Raw genomic sequence first — 15,238 nt, 5'->3', positions numbered from 1 at the left:
CGTTACTATACACTGGATGTATAAAATTTTGAGTAGGTGAAAAAGTAATTTGTATTTTAGGTAACCCTAAAACCCCAACATCTGATCACCTTTTAAAGTGGCAAGTGCAAAATATGTGCTACATTGGTAGCCTGTGGCCGTTGGGTTAAAGCCCAGCGGACCTACTTCTAACTGCAGGTATCCAAAACGCCTCTTCTGTTTGGTAGGCTTGATGCAACATCATTGCATGACATAGTCTGGGCTACTAATCAAAAGAGGCTCCAAGGATGACAACGGGTAGGAGGAATTTCACAGAGCTCCATGGACTACTGATGTGGCTTCCAGCTGTACTAGGGGAACAAGGCCCCGGGAACAACTCACAAGAGAAATGGAGAAAAGGATATCAAAAAGATGAATAGTTTTAAGGCCCCATTCACACATCTGTTTTTATTCGGTCACCCATAACAGCACCACGAGAGAGGGGAACTGCCTTTCAGGGACAGGAAACCTGCAGACATAAAAGGGCGGCACCTCTCCCACGCATCAGATGGTTTCCTGTCATGCGACTCAGAGAGTGTTATGGCTGAAGTGCTGGCCCGGGGATATTCAGGCTAGGTCTAGACTGTGTACTATTCCATGTGAGGGGGATTACCTCTTTGGACCGGTCCTGGATGAGCTTCTGGAGAAGGCAGGGGATGATGAAAAGAAATTTCCCAGTCTGTTGGCTCCTTCCTACAGGCGTCCTTACAGTAGGAGAAGGTTTAATCTTGGGAAGCCATTCTAGGGCCAAAGCCAAGTGGGATGAGAGGAAAAGGAAAGGTACGGGGTTCATGTTTGGGAGCTCCTCGCGAGAGCGTAAGAAACCACCCCAGTGACTCTCGGCCTGTAGGGTTCGTAGTCTGATGACATGATGACATCAGGGCTGAAATTAGAGTTTTCTTCGATCCCACTGGACAGGTTCACAACAACCCCTTCCCGGTCATCCCCCTCAAAACAGCGAGCCCTGGAGGCAGAGGTTCTGGAGCCGTGGCATAAGGCAGTCCTGGTGGAGGTTCCTTGGCCAGAAAGGGGTTTTACTTCCCCCCCCCCCTTTCTGATTGGGAAGCCAGATGACTCCTTTAGGACGATTATTAACCTTGGAGCTCTAAATCAGCTCTTGGTAGCTCTAAATCAGCTCTTGGTAGTACGCCCCTTCAAAATGGGGTCAATTAGATCAGCAATAAAGCTAATCTTTAAAAACTGTTTCATGGCGGTATTGGCCCTAAAGGATGGGTACTATCACGTGCCTATTCACGCAGTACCTCAGCAGTTCCTCAGGGTGGTGGTAGTCATAGAGGGCACTATTAGACATTTTCAATTTAGAGCACTCCCCTTTGGTCTTGCCGTGGTCCCTTGAGTCTTTACACAGGTGGTAGCCGAGGTCATGGCTCATCTGCGTGAAACTAATGTCTTGATTATTCCCTACCTGGATGATTTTCTTATTGTAGGCAGGTCAGCGAATCATTGCTAAGTACTAGTAAGGGAGATAATAGCCACCCTGGAGCGCTTGGGGTGGCTGCTGAACATGAAGAAGTGGAGACTAGGGCCCTTAAGGATGCAGAAGTTCTTGGGGCTTATTCTAGACTCCGATACAGGAGTGTCATCTACTGCCTGATAAATTAGTTAACCTTCGATACCAAGTGATGAAAGCTTTGAACAATCCCACAATGTCCCTTAGTAAGGCGATGTCCCTAACCTCCTGCATCCCAGCGGTCCGGTGCGCTCAGTTTCATACCAGAACCTTGCAGTGGGATATTTTGTTTAATGACAGATCCCTTAGGGGGTACCTGCTGGGATTGATCTCCTTGTCCCCTTCTGTACATTTACTGAAGTGGTTAGACCAGGATAATCTGTCCAGGGGGTTCCTTGGGAAAATCACAACTTTGGGTGGTCTCCACGTACACTAGCCCTAGAGGATGGGGGGGGGTGCATCTGGGGGAGGTCGTAGTCCAGGGATTATGGGGAGAACAGTTCTTCTAACCTGAAGGAGCTGATGGCAGTGGAGCTAGCTGTAAGAAGGCAAATTATATCCCTACAGAGTCATCATGTCAGGATCCTCTCCGACAATCAGGTTGCAGTAGCCTACATCAACCACCAAGGGGGAAGTCAGTCCAGACCCCTAATGGAAGTGGGGGAGCTGCTATTTCAAGTAGCAGAGGAACATTTGCTGTCACTGACTGCTCTGCACATATGAGGAAAAGACGACATTAGAGCAGACTTTTTAAGCCCCAACCTACTCAGACAGGGAGAATGGAAACTGAAAAATTCCATCTTTGACCAGATTGTGCGGATGTAGGGGTCATCCAGACATAGACCTCTTCGCCACCAAGAAGAACAGAAAAGTGAGGCAGTTCTGTTCTCTCAACTCCAAAGAAAAACCACTGGTGGTAGATGCCTTCCTAATCAGGTGAGAATTCAGCCTGGCTTATGCCTTTTCCCCCTTAGCCCTATTACCTCTATTGGTGAGGAAGATCAGAGAAGACAGGGCAAGAGTTGTCGTGATTGCCCCCTTTTGGCCCAGAATGGCGTGGTTCTTGTGGCTAAGGACCATGGTGGTCACCGAGCCGTGGGTACTACTGGAACGCTCGGATCTCCACTCCTAAGGACCTGTCTACCCATCAGTAGGTGACCTGGCGGCGTAAAATTTGAAAGGATGTTGAGGAATAAAGTATTTGCCCAATAGGCACTCTCCTAAAGAGTAAGAAGGTGGTCATGACCAAGATCTACACCAGAACCTGGAAAAAGTTTAGTTACCTCAGAGTCGGAGGGAAGGTCCCGATACGTCAGGTCCTGGAAATTCCTTCAGAAAGGACTTGAAAAGGGTCTTTCCACGGGTACTCTTAATGTCCAGGTATCAACCCTGGGGGCCCTGTTTAGCTGTGATATCGAGGGTAATTACTTGGTTGCTAGATTTATTAAAGCATCAAGTAGATCTAGGCCCATTCTTAAAGAGAGGATTATGCCACGGGACATGAATTTGCTTTTCTCAGCTATGACAGAACCCCCTATTTGAACCCATTGAGTCAGCCACTATAAAGGTGCTCTCCCTTAAAGTAGCTCTCTTGGTTGCATTAACATCAGCCCGGAGGGTGAGCGATAGCCAAGCTCTTTCTAGGCTCCCTCTATATACCCAGCTCCTGGAAGACCGTGTTATACTTAAGCCAGATCATCTTGCCAAAAGTAGCCTCCAAATTCCATAGGTTGCAGGAAATAGTTCTCCCAATCCTAAGAACCAGAAAGGGATGAAGCTTAATACTCTATATGTCAGGAGCTGCCTCTTAGGGTACCGTCTCACATAACGATTTACCTACGATCACGACCAGCGATACGACCTGGCCGTGATCATTGGTAAGTCGCGTTGTGTGGTCGCTGGGGAGCTGTCACACAGTCAGCTCTCCAGCGACCAACGATGCCGAAGTCCCCGGGTAACCAGGGTAAACATCGGGTTACTAAGCGCAGGGCCGCGCTTAGTAACCCGATGTTTACCGTGGTTACCAGCGTAAAAGTAAAAAAAACCAAACAGTACATACTTACATTCCGGTGTCTGTCCCCCGGCGTTCTGCTTCTCTGCACTGTGAGCGCCGGCCAGCCGGAAAGCGAGCACAGCGGTGACGTAACCCGATGTTTACCCTGGTTACAAGCGAACGCATCGTTGGATCGCTGTCACACACAACGATCCAGCGATGACAGCGGGAGATCCAGCGACGAAAGAAAGTTCCAAACGATCTGCTACGACGTACGATTCTCAGCAGGGTCCCTGATCGCTGCTGCGTGTCAGACACACCGATATCGTATGGATATCGCTGGAACGTCACGGATCGTACCGTCGTAGCGACAAAAGTGCCACTGTGTGACAGTACCCTTAGAGTATTTATCTGTCACTGATCCTTGGAAAAACGATGATAATTCGTTTCCTTCCAGGGGGTTAGGAAGGCTCATTAACTAGATAGATTAGGGAGGCTATTTCATTAGCGTATACGTCATGTGGCAAGACTGCACCATAAGGTCTGAGGGCTTATTTTACTCGAGCCATGGCAGCTTCCTGGGTGGTGGAAAGATCGAATGTCTCAATTGAACAGATATGTAAGGCAGCTATATGGTCTTCTCCTTCCACCTTTTATAAATATTATAGGTTGGCTATAGGTGCCTCCTCTGTTCTCACATTTGGGATAAGGGTACTTCAGGCTATGGTCCCTCCCTAAGAAAATTCTTACCTCTCTGTAATTCTCTAGTGGTGCTGTCATGGGAGACCGAATAAAGTATGTTACTTACCGGTAACGGTATTTTTCAAAGCCCATGACAACACCCTTATATTCCCTCCCTTCACATGTTGGTGAGCACTTCTTCCACTTGTAAGTATTCACGAGTGTGAAATCATCGGGTATTAGGTGTATTGAATATTTCTGCCATTAACCATGGGAGGTCCTCTCGTGCTCTATAATCCAACTGATGCGTCGGAGAGATACCGACCTTTTATGTCTGTAGGTTTCCTGTCCCTGAAGGGCAGATCCCCTCTCGTGTGGTGCGGTCATGGGCTCCGAAAAATACCGTTACCTATAATTGATTAAGACTCTTGTGTACTTTTTCTATACGTATTTTTCATTGATGGAACACCTGTCCGTTATAGTTTATGGGCAGGAAAAAAAGACCTTTGTTTTTCCTCCGAATTATGGAATAAACTCACCCATTAAAGTGATTGGGCCAAGAAAAATACAGATACCACTTGAATGCCATCCATGTCTCATCCATGTCCGGTTTTACTGTCTAATAGATAAGAGAAACTTCAATCTGACGTCTGGATTTCTCGTATGAAAATAAAAAGATTGGTGATAAGAATGGACACGGACTAAAAATGTGTGAAAATCGCATCCTGCCCATGAAAATCAGGCTTCTTTTCTTTTTCTTTTTTTTTTTTTTTTGCACATATGAGCAAAAAAAAAACAAGAAACTTCTAATTGGGGCTTAAGATTTTTCATATGGTGATATTTTGGAAAATGTCTATCGAACAGTAATTATAAATGGAAACCTTTTGTATTGGAATTAACCCCTTCATAACCGGAGCTTTTTTTGGTTTTGCGTTTTCGTTTTTCGCTTCCCTCCTTCCCAGAGCCATAACATATTTTTTTTGTTTCTGTCAATATTGCCATGTGAGGGCTTATTTTTTGCAGGACGAGTTGTACTTTTGAACGAAACCATTGGTTTTACCATGTCGTGTACTAGAAAACAGGAAAGAAATTCCAAGTGCGGTGAAATTGCAAAAAGTGCAATCCCGCACTTGTTTTTTCTTTGACTTTTTTGCTAGGTTCACTAAATGCTAATACTGACCTGCCATTATGACTCTCCAGGTCATTACGAGCTCATAAATGCCAAACACGTCTAGATTCTTTTTTTTTTTATCTCCGTGGTGAAAAAAAAATTCCTAACTTTGCTAAAAAAAATATATATATTGCCAATTTTCCGATACCTATAGCGTCTCCATTTTTCGTGATCTTGGGTTGGGTAAGGGCTTATTTTTTTCGTGCCGAGCTGACGTTTTTAATTATACCATTTTGGTGCAGATACGTTCTTTTGATCAACCGTTATTGCATTTTAATGCAATGTCGCGGCAACCAAAAAAACAATTCTGGCGTTTTGACTATATCGCTGCGCTGTTTAGCAATCAGGTTAATACTTTTTTTTATTGATCGGGCGATTCTGAACGCGGCAATACCAAATATGTGTAGGTTTGAGATTTTTTTTAGTATTATTTTGAATGGGGCAAAAGGGGGTGATTTAAACTTGTATAATAATTATTATTTTTTTTAACTTTTTTTTTCTTTTTTTCTTTTGCCATCCTTCAATAGTCTCTATAGGAGACTGGAAGCTGGCACAACTCGATCGGCTCAGCTACATAGAGGAGATGTTCAGATCTCCTCTATGTAGCTGAGTTGCTATGACCACTGACCTCTGGGTGGTGCTCATAGCATTCTGGCACTGACAAACATAGAGGTCTCAAGGAGACCTCTGGTTGTCATGCTGACAAACAGATGAACCCCGATCATGTGACGGGGGTCACCAGTGCACGTATTTCCGGCCCGATGTCTTGCTATTGCGGGCACATGTCAGCTGTTCAAAACAGCTGACATGTCCCTGGAAAGATGTGAGCTCACAGCTGGAGCCCACATCAAAGCGAGATGGATACTGACATTGGTGTACTAATACGTCCGATGTCAGTAAGGGGTTAAAAACTGATGCAATATCCTGACCAAACTACCTCAGTGTAAGGTCCTTCCATGGAGATTGGACCCTCGCCAATTAAATGACAGCGTTACCTAGTGTTGCAATGTTATTTATATAAGTTTTATTCACACTTTTGGTAAATACATAAATGACTTGATATGCCAAGTATGACCTTTTGCAAACCATTTTTTTTTTTTTACCACAGCAACAACCATAAACCACAACGGAACTTAAACAAAATAATGCTTTGCATCACATTTTTAGTATTTCAGAAATGTCACTAAATTTTACAATACAAACTGCAAACATTACTAAATAGAGTGCCTTGCGAAAGTATTTGGCCCTCTTGTACTTTTCAACCTTTTCCCACATATCATGCTTCAACCATAAAGATGCCAAATGTAAATTTTTGGTGAAGAATCAACAACAAGTGGAACACAATTGTGAAGTTGAACGAAATCTATTGGTTATTTTTAATTTTTGTGGAAATTCAAAAACTGAAAAGTGGCGCATGCAATATTATTCGGCTCCTTTAACTTAATACTTTGTTGCACTACGTTTTGCTGCGATTACAGCTGCAAGTCGCTTGGGGTATGTCTCTATCAGTTTTGAACATTGAGAGACTGAAATTCTTGCCCATTCTTCCTTGGCAAACAGCTAAGCTCAGTGAGGTTTGATGGAGATCGTTTGTGAACAGCAGTTTTCAGTTCTTTCCACAGATTCTCGATTGGATTGAGGTCTGGACTTTGACCTGGCCATTCTAACACCTGGATACATTTATTTGTGAACCATTCCATTGTAGATTTTGCTTTATGTTTAGGATCATTGTCTTGTTGAAAGACAAATTTCCGTCCCAGTCTCAGGTCTTTTGCAGACTCCCAACAGGTTTTCTTCAAGAATGGTCCTGTATTTGGCTCCATCCATCTTTCCATCAATTTTAACCATCTTGCCTGTCCCTGCTGAAGAAAAGCAGGCCCAAACCATGATGCTGCCACCACCATGTTTGACAGTGGGGATGGTGTGTTCAGGGTGATGAGCTGTGTTGCCTTTACGCCAACCATATCGTTCAGCATTGTTGCCAAAAAGTTCGATTTTGGCTTTATCTGACCAGAGCACCTTCTTCCACGTGTTTGGTGTGTCTCCCAGGTGGCTTGTTTCAAACTTTAAATGACGCTTTTTATGGATATGTTTAAGAAATGGCTTTCTTCTTGCCACTCTTCCATAAAGGCCAGATTTGTGCAGTGTACGACTGATTGTTGTCCTATGGACAGACTATCCCACATCAGCTGTAGATCTCTGCAGTTCATCCAGAGTGATCATGGGCCTCTTGGCTGCATCTCTGATCAGTCTTCTCCTTGTTTGAGATGAAAGTTTAGAGGGACGTCCGGGTCTTGGTAGATTTGCAGTGGTAGGATACTCCTTCCATTTCAATATGATCGCTTGCACAGTGCTCCTTGGGATGTTTAAAGTTTTGGAAATCATTTTGTATCCAAATCCGGCTTTAAACTTCTCCACAACAGTATCACGAACCTGCCTGTTGTGTTCCTTGGATTTCATGATGCTCTCTGTGCTTCAAACAGAACCCCAAGACTATCACAGAGCAGGTGCATTTATACGGAGACTTGATTACACACAGGTGAATTATATTGATCATCATTAGGCATTTAGGACAACATTGGATCATTCAGAGATCCACAATGAACTTCTGGAGTGAGTTTGCTGCACTGAAAGTAAAGGGGCCGAATAATATTGCACTCCCCACTTTTCAGTTTTTGAATTTTCACAAAAATTTAAAATAACCAATAAATGTCATTCAACTTCACAATTGTGTTCCAATTGTTGTTGATTCTTCACCAAAAATTTATTTTTGGTATCTTTATGTTTGAAGCATGATATGTGGGTAAAGGTTGAAAAGTTCCAGGGGGCCGAATACTTTCGCAAGGCATTGTATGCGACCTGATAAAGATGTTATGTTAACTTTGAAAATCCAAGACAGAATGGCTGTATAGTCCTTTATGAAACCTTAATGCAATTCCTACCCACCTAGCCTCAGTGTTCCCCATCCCTGCTGTTGATTGGATCTCATACTGCTTAGTACAAGCTGCAGCCCCCTGTGAGGCTGGGTGGATAGAAACTGAATATAATTTGACTAATGATATTTTCATTCTATACCTGGATTCATAAAATGCTCACCTAAATGTTGAAATAGTATGGACATTTTAACATGGATTTTCAAAGTAAATGCTCCTACCTTGTCAGGTCAAAAATATCTCATTAATAATGTTTGAAGCTTGTATAGTTAAATCTGGTGACCAATCCACTTTAAATCCATTCATCTCTGATGCCTGAACCCTTATATTAGCATGGTAGGGTGAATTAATGTATGTGACGGGTCAATATATTCCAGGGCTGTATCATAAGGTCTCGTTTCTATACTATGACATAGGGATCCATTATCAATGGAATGGATGCAATCTACACCCCTTTAATCTTACCTGTTGCTTGAGATTTATTTCTTGACACGATGGAGGGGAAAACAAAACAATAAAAGTCAATGTCAATCCCAAGTTTGAGACAAGTGAAGGCAAAGAGGATAAAATATGACATTTTCATGGTATCCTGACCCCTGTTTTCTGAGCTCTTTCATGTCCTTGTCACTACATACAGTGATGCCCATTAGTAGAGATAGAGGAACACATCTGCAGTAGGTTTTCTTTGGTAATTGGTATCACTGTGACAATGGATGGGTAGCAACATAAAGTCTCTTCTGTTGGAAAGGTTGATTCAAGACAAATGGAGCTTATTGTACAGACGCTTGTTATCTCCATGTAACAATGGCTTCAATGATGACAAAAATGCCTTCCAAAAGGTATTGACAGTGAATGGTCTGACAATAACGAGGTCTCATGCATGTGTTGATAAATGTGAATGCTGCTAAATTTATTGTAATGCTCTAGAGAATATTCTGCATACTGTCAGAGGAAATGACAATATGGTTGAAATACTTCTAGGTCTCAGAATTTGTGCTTTTCAAAAAAAAAAAAGGCAACTGCCTTCGCATACCGGAGAAATATTAGCAAATATTGCCTAATAATGATGATGAATTCAGTGCAAACTTGTGGAGTATTTCATAAGTGCTTCTCTAGGTCTCATTTTGGAAAACATTAAAGGGGTTATCCAGATATTTTATTGTTTTTGCCTATGGGATAAGAACGAACAGGCAGATAGTTACTATGATAATTCTGCAACTTCCGTTGACAGAGCAGCGTCTGCTTCCGCTTGGCTCTGTCGACGGGGTGCCACTGCCGATGTCCTGATGATTGAGAGCTGGCTCTCTGCCATTTAATGTGGGGAGCTGGCTGTCAGTGAGCATGACATCTGCAGTGACGGCCCGTGGACAAATCAGACCGGAAGAGAAGGTGCTGCTCTGTTGATGAGAGGTGAAATAAAGCAGGAGAATCACCGATTGAGATTGTCCCCGTGCAGAACTAGCTACCGTATATACAGGTCCTTCTCAAAAAATTAGCATATAGTGTTAAATTTCATTATTTACCATAATGTAATGATTACAATTAAACTTTCATATATTATAGATTCATTATCCACCAACTGAAATTTGTCAGGTCTTTTATTGTTTTAATACTGATGATTTTGGCCTACAACTCCTGATAACCCAAAAAACCTGTCTCAATAAATTAGCATATTTCACCCGTCCAATCAAATAAAAGTGTTTTTTAATAACAAACGAAAAAACCATCAAATAATAATGTTCAGTTATGCACTCAATACTTTGTTGGGAATCCTTTGGCAGAAATGACTGCTTCAATGCGGCGTGGCATGGAGGCAATCAGCCTGTGACACTGCTGAGATGTTATGGAGGCCCAGGATGCTTCAATAGCGGCCTTAAGCTCATCCAGAGTGTTGGGTCTTGCGTCTCTCAACTTTCTCTTCACAATATCCCACAGATTCTCTATGGGGTTCAGGTCAGGAGAGTTGGCTGGCCAATTGAGCACAGTAATACCATGGTCAGTAAACCATTTACCAGTGGTTTTGGCACTGTGAGCAGGTGCCAGGTCGTGCTGAAAAATGAAATCTTCATCTCCATAAAGCATTTCAGCCGATGGAAGCATGAAGTGCTCCAAAATCTCCTGATAGCTAGCTGCATTGACCCTGCCCTTGATGAAACACAGTGGACCAACACCAGCAGCTGACATGGCACCCCACACCATCACTGACTGTGGGTACTTGACACTGGACTTCAGGCATTTTGGCATTTCCTTCTCCCCAGTCTTCCTCCAGACTCTGGCACCTTGATTTCCGAATGACATGCAAAATTTGCTTTCATCAGAAACAAGTACTTGGGACCACTTAGCAACAGTCCAGTGCTGCTTCTCTGTAGCCCAGGTCAGGCGCTTCTGCCGCTGTTTATGGTTCAAAAGTGGCTTTACCTGGGGAATGTGGCACCTGTAGCCCATTTCCTGCACACGCCTTTCCACACCAGACTCAGTCCACTGCTTCCTCAGGTTCCCCAAGGTCTGGAATCGGTCCTTCTCCACAATCTTCCTCAGGGTCCGGTCACCTCTTCTCGTTGTACAGCGTTTTCTGCCACATTGTTTCCTTCCAACAGACTTACCATTGAGGTGCCTTGATACAGCACTCTGGGAACAGCCTATTTGTTGAGAAATTTCTTTCTGGGTCTTACCCTCTTGCTTGAGGGTGTCAATGATGGCCTTCTTGACATCTGTCAGGTCGCTAGTCTTACCCATGATGGGGGTTTTGAGTAATGAACCAGGCAGGGAGTTTTTAAAAGCCTCAGGTATCTTTTGCATGTGTTTAGAGTTAATTAGTTGATTCAGAAGATTAGGGTAATAGGTCATTTAGAGAACCTTTTCTTGATATGCTAATTTATTGAGACATGTTATTGAGACATGTTTTTTGGGTTATCAGGAGTTGTATGCCAAAATCATCAGTATTAAAACAATAAAAAACCTGACAAATTTCAGTTGGTGGATAATGAATCTATAATATATGAAAGTTTAATTGTAATCATTACATTATGGTAAATAATGAAATTTAACACTATATGCTAATTTTTTGAGAAGGACCTGTACTCGAGTATAAGCCGAGATTTTCAGCCCAAATTTTTGGGCTGAAAGTGCCCTCTCGGCTTATACTCGAGTCATGATCGGTGGTGGGGTCGGCGGGTGAGCACTGTCATATACTTACCTAGTCCCGGCGTTCCTGTCGCTCCCCCTGCCTGTCACACTGTCTTCGGTGCCGCAGCCTCTTCCCCTGAGCGGTCACGTGGGACCGCTCATTAGAGAAATGAATAGGCGACTCCACCTCCCATAGGGGCGGAACCGCCTATTCATTTCTCTAATCAGCGGTGCCGGTGACCGCTGATAGAGAAAGAGGCTGCGGCACCGAAGACAGGCAGGGGGAAGGAGCGGGACGCCGGGAGCAGGTAAGTATTACATATTCACCTGTCCTCGTTCCACACGCCGGGTGTCGCGCCATCTTCCCGGCGTCTCTCCGCTCTGACTGTTCAGGCAGAGGGCGCGATGACGCATATAGTGTGCGCGCCGCCCTCTGCCTGATCAGTCAGTGCGGAGAGACGCCGGGAAGATGGCGCCGAGGAGCTGCAAGCAAGACAGGTGAGTATGTGTTTTTTTTTTTTTTTTATTGCAGCAGCAGCAGCAGCTATGGGGCAATAATGGACGGTGCAGAGCACTATATGGCACAGCTATGGGGCAATGGTGCAGAGCACTATATGGCACAGCTATGGGGCAATGGTGCAGAGCACTATATGGCACAGCTATGGGGCAATGGTGCAGAGCACTATATGGCACAGCTATGGGGCAATGGTGCAGAGCACTATATGGCACAGCTATGGGGCAACGGTGCAGAGCACTATATGGCACAGCTATGGGGCAACGGTGCAGAGCATGCACTATATGGCACAGCTATGGGGCAACGGTGCAGAGCACTATATGGCACAGCTATGGGGCAACGGTGCAGAGCACTATATGGCACAGCTATGGGGCAACGGTGCAGAGCATTATATATATGACACAGCTATGGGGCAACGGTGCAGAGCATTGTATATATGGCACAGCTTTATGTGGAGTATCTATGGGGCAATGGTGCAGAGCATTGTATATATGGCACAGCTTTATGTGGAGCATCTATGGGGCCATAATGAACGGTATGGAGTATCTATTTTTAATTTTGAAATTCACCGGTACCTGCTGCATTTTCCACCCTAGGCTTATACTCGAGTCAATAAGTTTTCCCAGTTTTTTGTGGCAAAATTAGGGGGGTCGGCTTATACTCGGGTCGGCTTATACTCGAGTACATACGGTAATTAGTTTTTAGTCCTATACACAAAAATAATAAGTCCTGGATAACCCTTTTAAAGGAAATCTGCCATCAGAAAATGGCCTGTTTAACACCCTTGAGACCGAAGATTTACATTTTTGTCACAGTGCACCTATGTGATCTATATAGCAAGCTCAGGACCTGAGCTTGCTTTATACTGCACAGATGCTGACTGTTCTAACAGCAATAAGTGCCGCTAGCCCCAGTCATTGCTGTTTAACCATTTAATTGCTGCTGCTAATCATTGTATAGTTGAAATGGCAAATTCCCATTCCCACCTACTACTTCCAAGAAAATCGCAGGGAGCTGATGGGTTGCCATGGCTGCCAGTGTGGTCCTCTGAAACACAACCTCAGACCAAAGAAATACATTTTCTGGACTGCTATGTGTTTTCTAGTAGTCTGGGAAATAGATAATTGGCATCAGCCATCTTGTTGCCATTTCTAGGCCAAAGAAATAGGTTTTTCTGGACCGTTGTGTGTTTTCTAGTACTGTTGCAAATAAATGAATCTACTATTCCGCCATCTCTTTGCGAGTAGTGTGCAGAAAAAACACTTTAAAAAATGAGATAATCTAATAGGGGATGTGGTGGTGTAGCTGCTGCAGGGAGATGACATGGCCGTTTTTTACCTGCTACTTGCCCAAATACAACACTTTCCTCTGGTGCATTTAAGCAACATGACGTTATGCGCCCTTGAATAAGCCCGAATCCTGCTGCACGAATGGTTAGGACTCAAGATGTTGAAGAGTTATTGGATTTGTGAGAGTGGCTCTGGTTCCTGTACGTTATCTTCCACCCGGTCCACTGCAGAAAGTACACAGTTGGCACCTGAGGACAATCGTCACCTAGCTTCCACATCCACCCCCTTGCAAATCAGCCAAGCAGTCTGAACCCCAAGTCATGTAGCAGTTTCTTCTGCTTTTTGATGAGTCTGCTGGCTGTGGTTCTGTGACCTTCCCCAGAAGTGGGAGAGACTGAGTTCACTGATGCCCAACCGCTTGTTATGTGGGAGGATGAGTATATGGGTTGGCTAGTGCACACAGTCAGAGGACTACAGCAACTCCTGTCAGATGATGAAACTCAGTTGCCAATTGCAGCGTCTTTCTGCAGTGGGTAGGCAGGGTTGAGGAGTCAGTAGAAGATGAAGCTGGGGTTCATGAGGTTCTAGACCCCCATTCCCTCATGAAACGGAGGCCATCTTAGTGGTATCCACAGTTCAGAGGGAGAGGTAGTGGCCACGCTGCTCTAACAGCACAGCAAAAGAGGGAACAGGATGCAAAGGCACAGCGGGCGGCCCCTAGCCAATACGTCGGCTGCTACTGCCCACCTCGTTACTAAACTCAACACACCAAAGACAGCTCAAAAGAGCTCCCTGGTGTGTCATTTCTTCAGGGAATACACTGCCGATAGGCAACACCTGTATGACCAGGCATGTGAATTCTAAGCAGGAGATGCAGTGGAGTACGCACCTTAAAAAGCATGACAGATTTCTTCCTCCCGCTCACAATTAACAGATCCACCTGCCTCCCCACAAAGATAGGATGTGACAGCATCACCACCAGTGTCACCGAGCATCTCCACACGGTCCGCTCTCCAACTGATTTGCTTGGATGTCTACCATAAATGTTCCCTTAGGCAGAGTGGGCTTGAGGTTCCCCATGGCGAAAGAGTGTCAGTGGGCCCCTTTAACACATACCACAATTCATGATGCACAGATATGGCAGAGAAATATAGGTATAGTACAATGCCAAAGATTTCACGTACTTTTTACAATACATGAGTGATACTGTATTGCAAATCCTACAATAGCTCAGAAACTGGACAGTATAGTCCTCCAGTATTATGGGCACTACATAGTGCTCCATACAGAATAAAGAGCCCCATATATTGATCCATATGGAATGAGCCCCATATATTGCTCCATACAGTATGAGCGCCATATAATGCTCCAAACAGTATAATGAGCGCCGTGTATTTCTCCATACATAATGGGCCCCATATAATGCTCCATACATAATAGGCCCCATGTAATTCTTCATTAGCCTCTTATATTGCTCCATGCTCTATATCAGTCTTCCCCAACTCCAGTCGTCAAGAGCCACCAACAGGTCATGTTTTCAGAATTTCCTTAGTATTGCCCAGGTGATGGAATTGTTGCCTGTCTAGATGATAGAATTCTCACCTGGGCAATACTAAGGAAATCCTGAAAACATGACCTGTTGGTTGCTCTTGGGGAACACTGCTCTATATGATGGGCCCCATATAATGCTCCATACAGTATATGATGGGCCCCATATATTGCTCCATACAGTATATGATGGGACCCCATCACAGAAATTGCAATATGTACTGGTTTTGTCTGTTTTCTATAGAGACAGTACTATTTTAAGAGCTGATCTGACATACCTTATCCGCAATACGAACAAATGCCAATGGATCCAGCTCACGTGACTGGCTTGAGACATGACAAGTATATATGAACTAGGACTAACATTTTTTTTCTCTCTAGACAAAAACTACTCACTTGGTGGGACCATAACACATTAAAAAAAAAGTACCCGGAAAAAAAAATGATTCCACGTGGTTAATGTTTAAGAAAAATTCCAACATATATTTTCTCAG

Source organism: Ranitomeya variabilis, chromosome 2 (assembly GCF_051348905.1).
Source record: "Ranitomeya variabilis isolate aRanVar5 chromosome 2, aRanVar5.hap1, whole genome shotgun sequence".
In the NCBI taxonomy this organism is placed as follows: Eukaryota; Metazoa; Chordata; class Amphibia; order Anura; family Dendrobatidae; genus Ranitomeya; species Ranitomeya variabilis.
Note: the sequence above shows the minus strand (reverse complement) of the source record.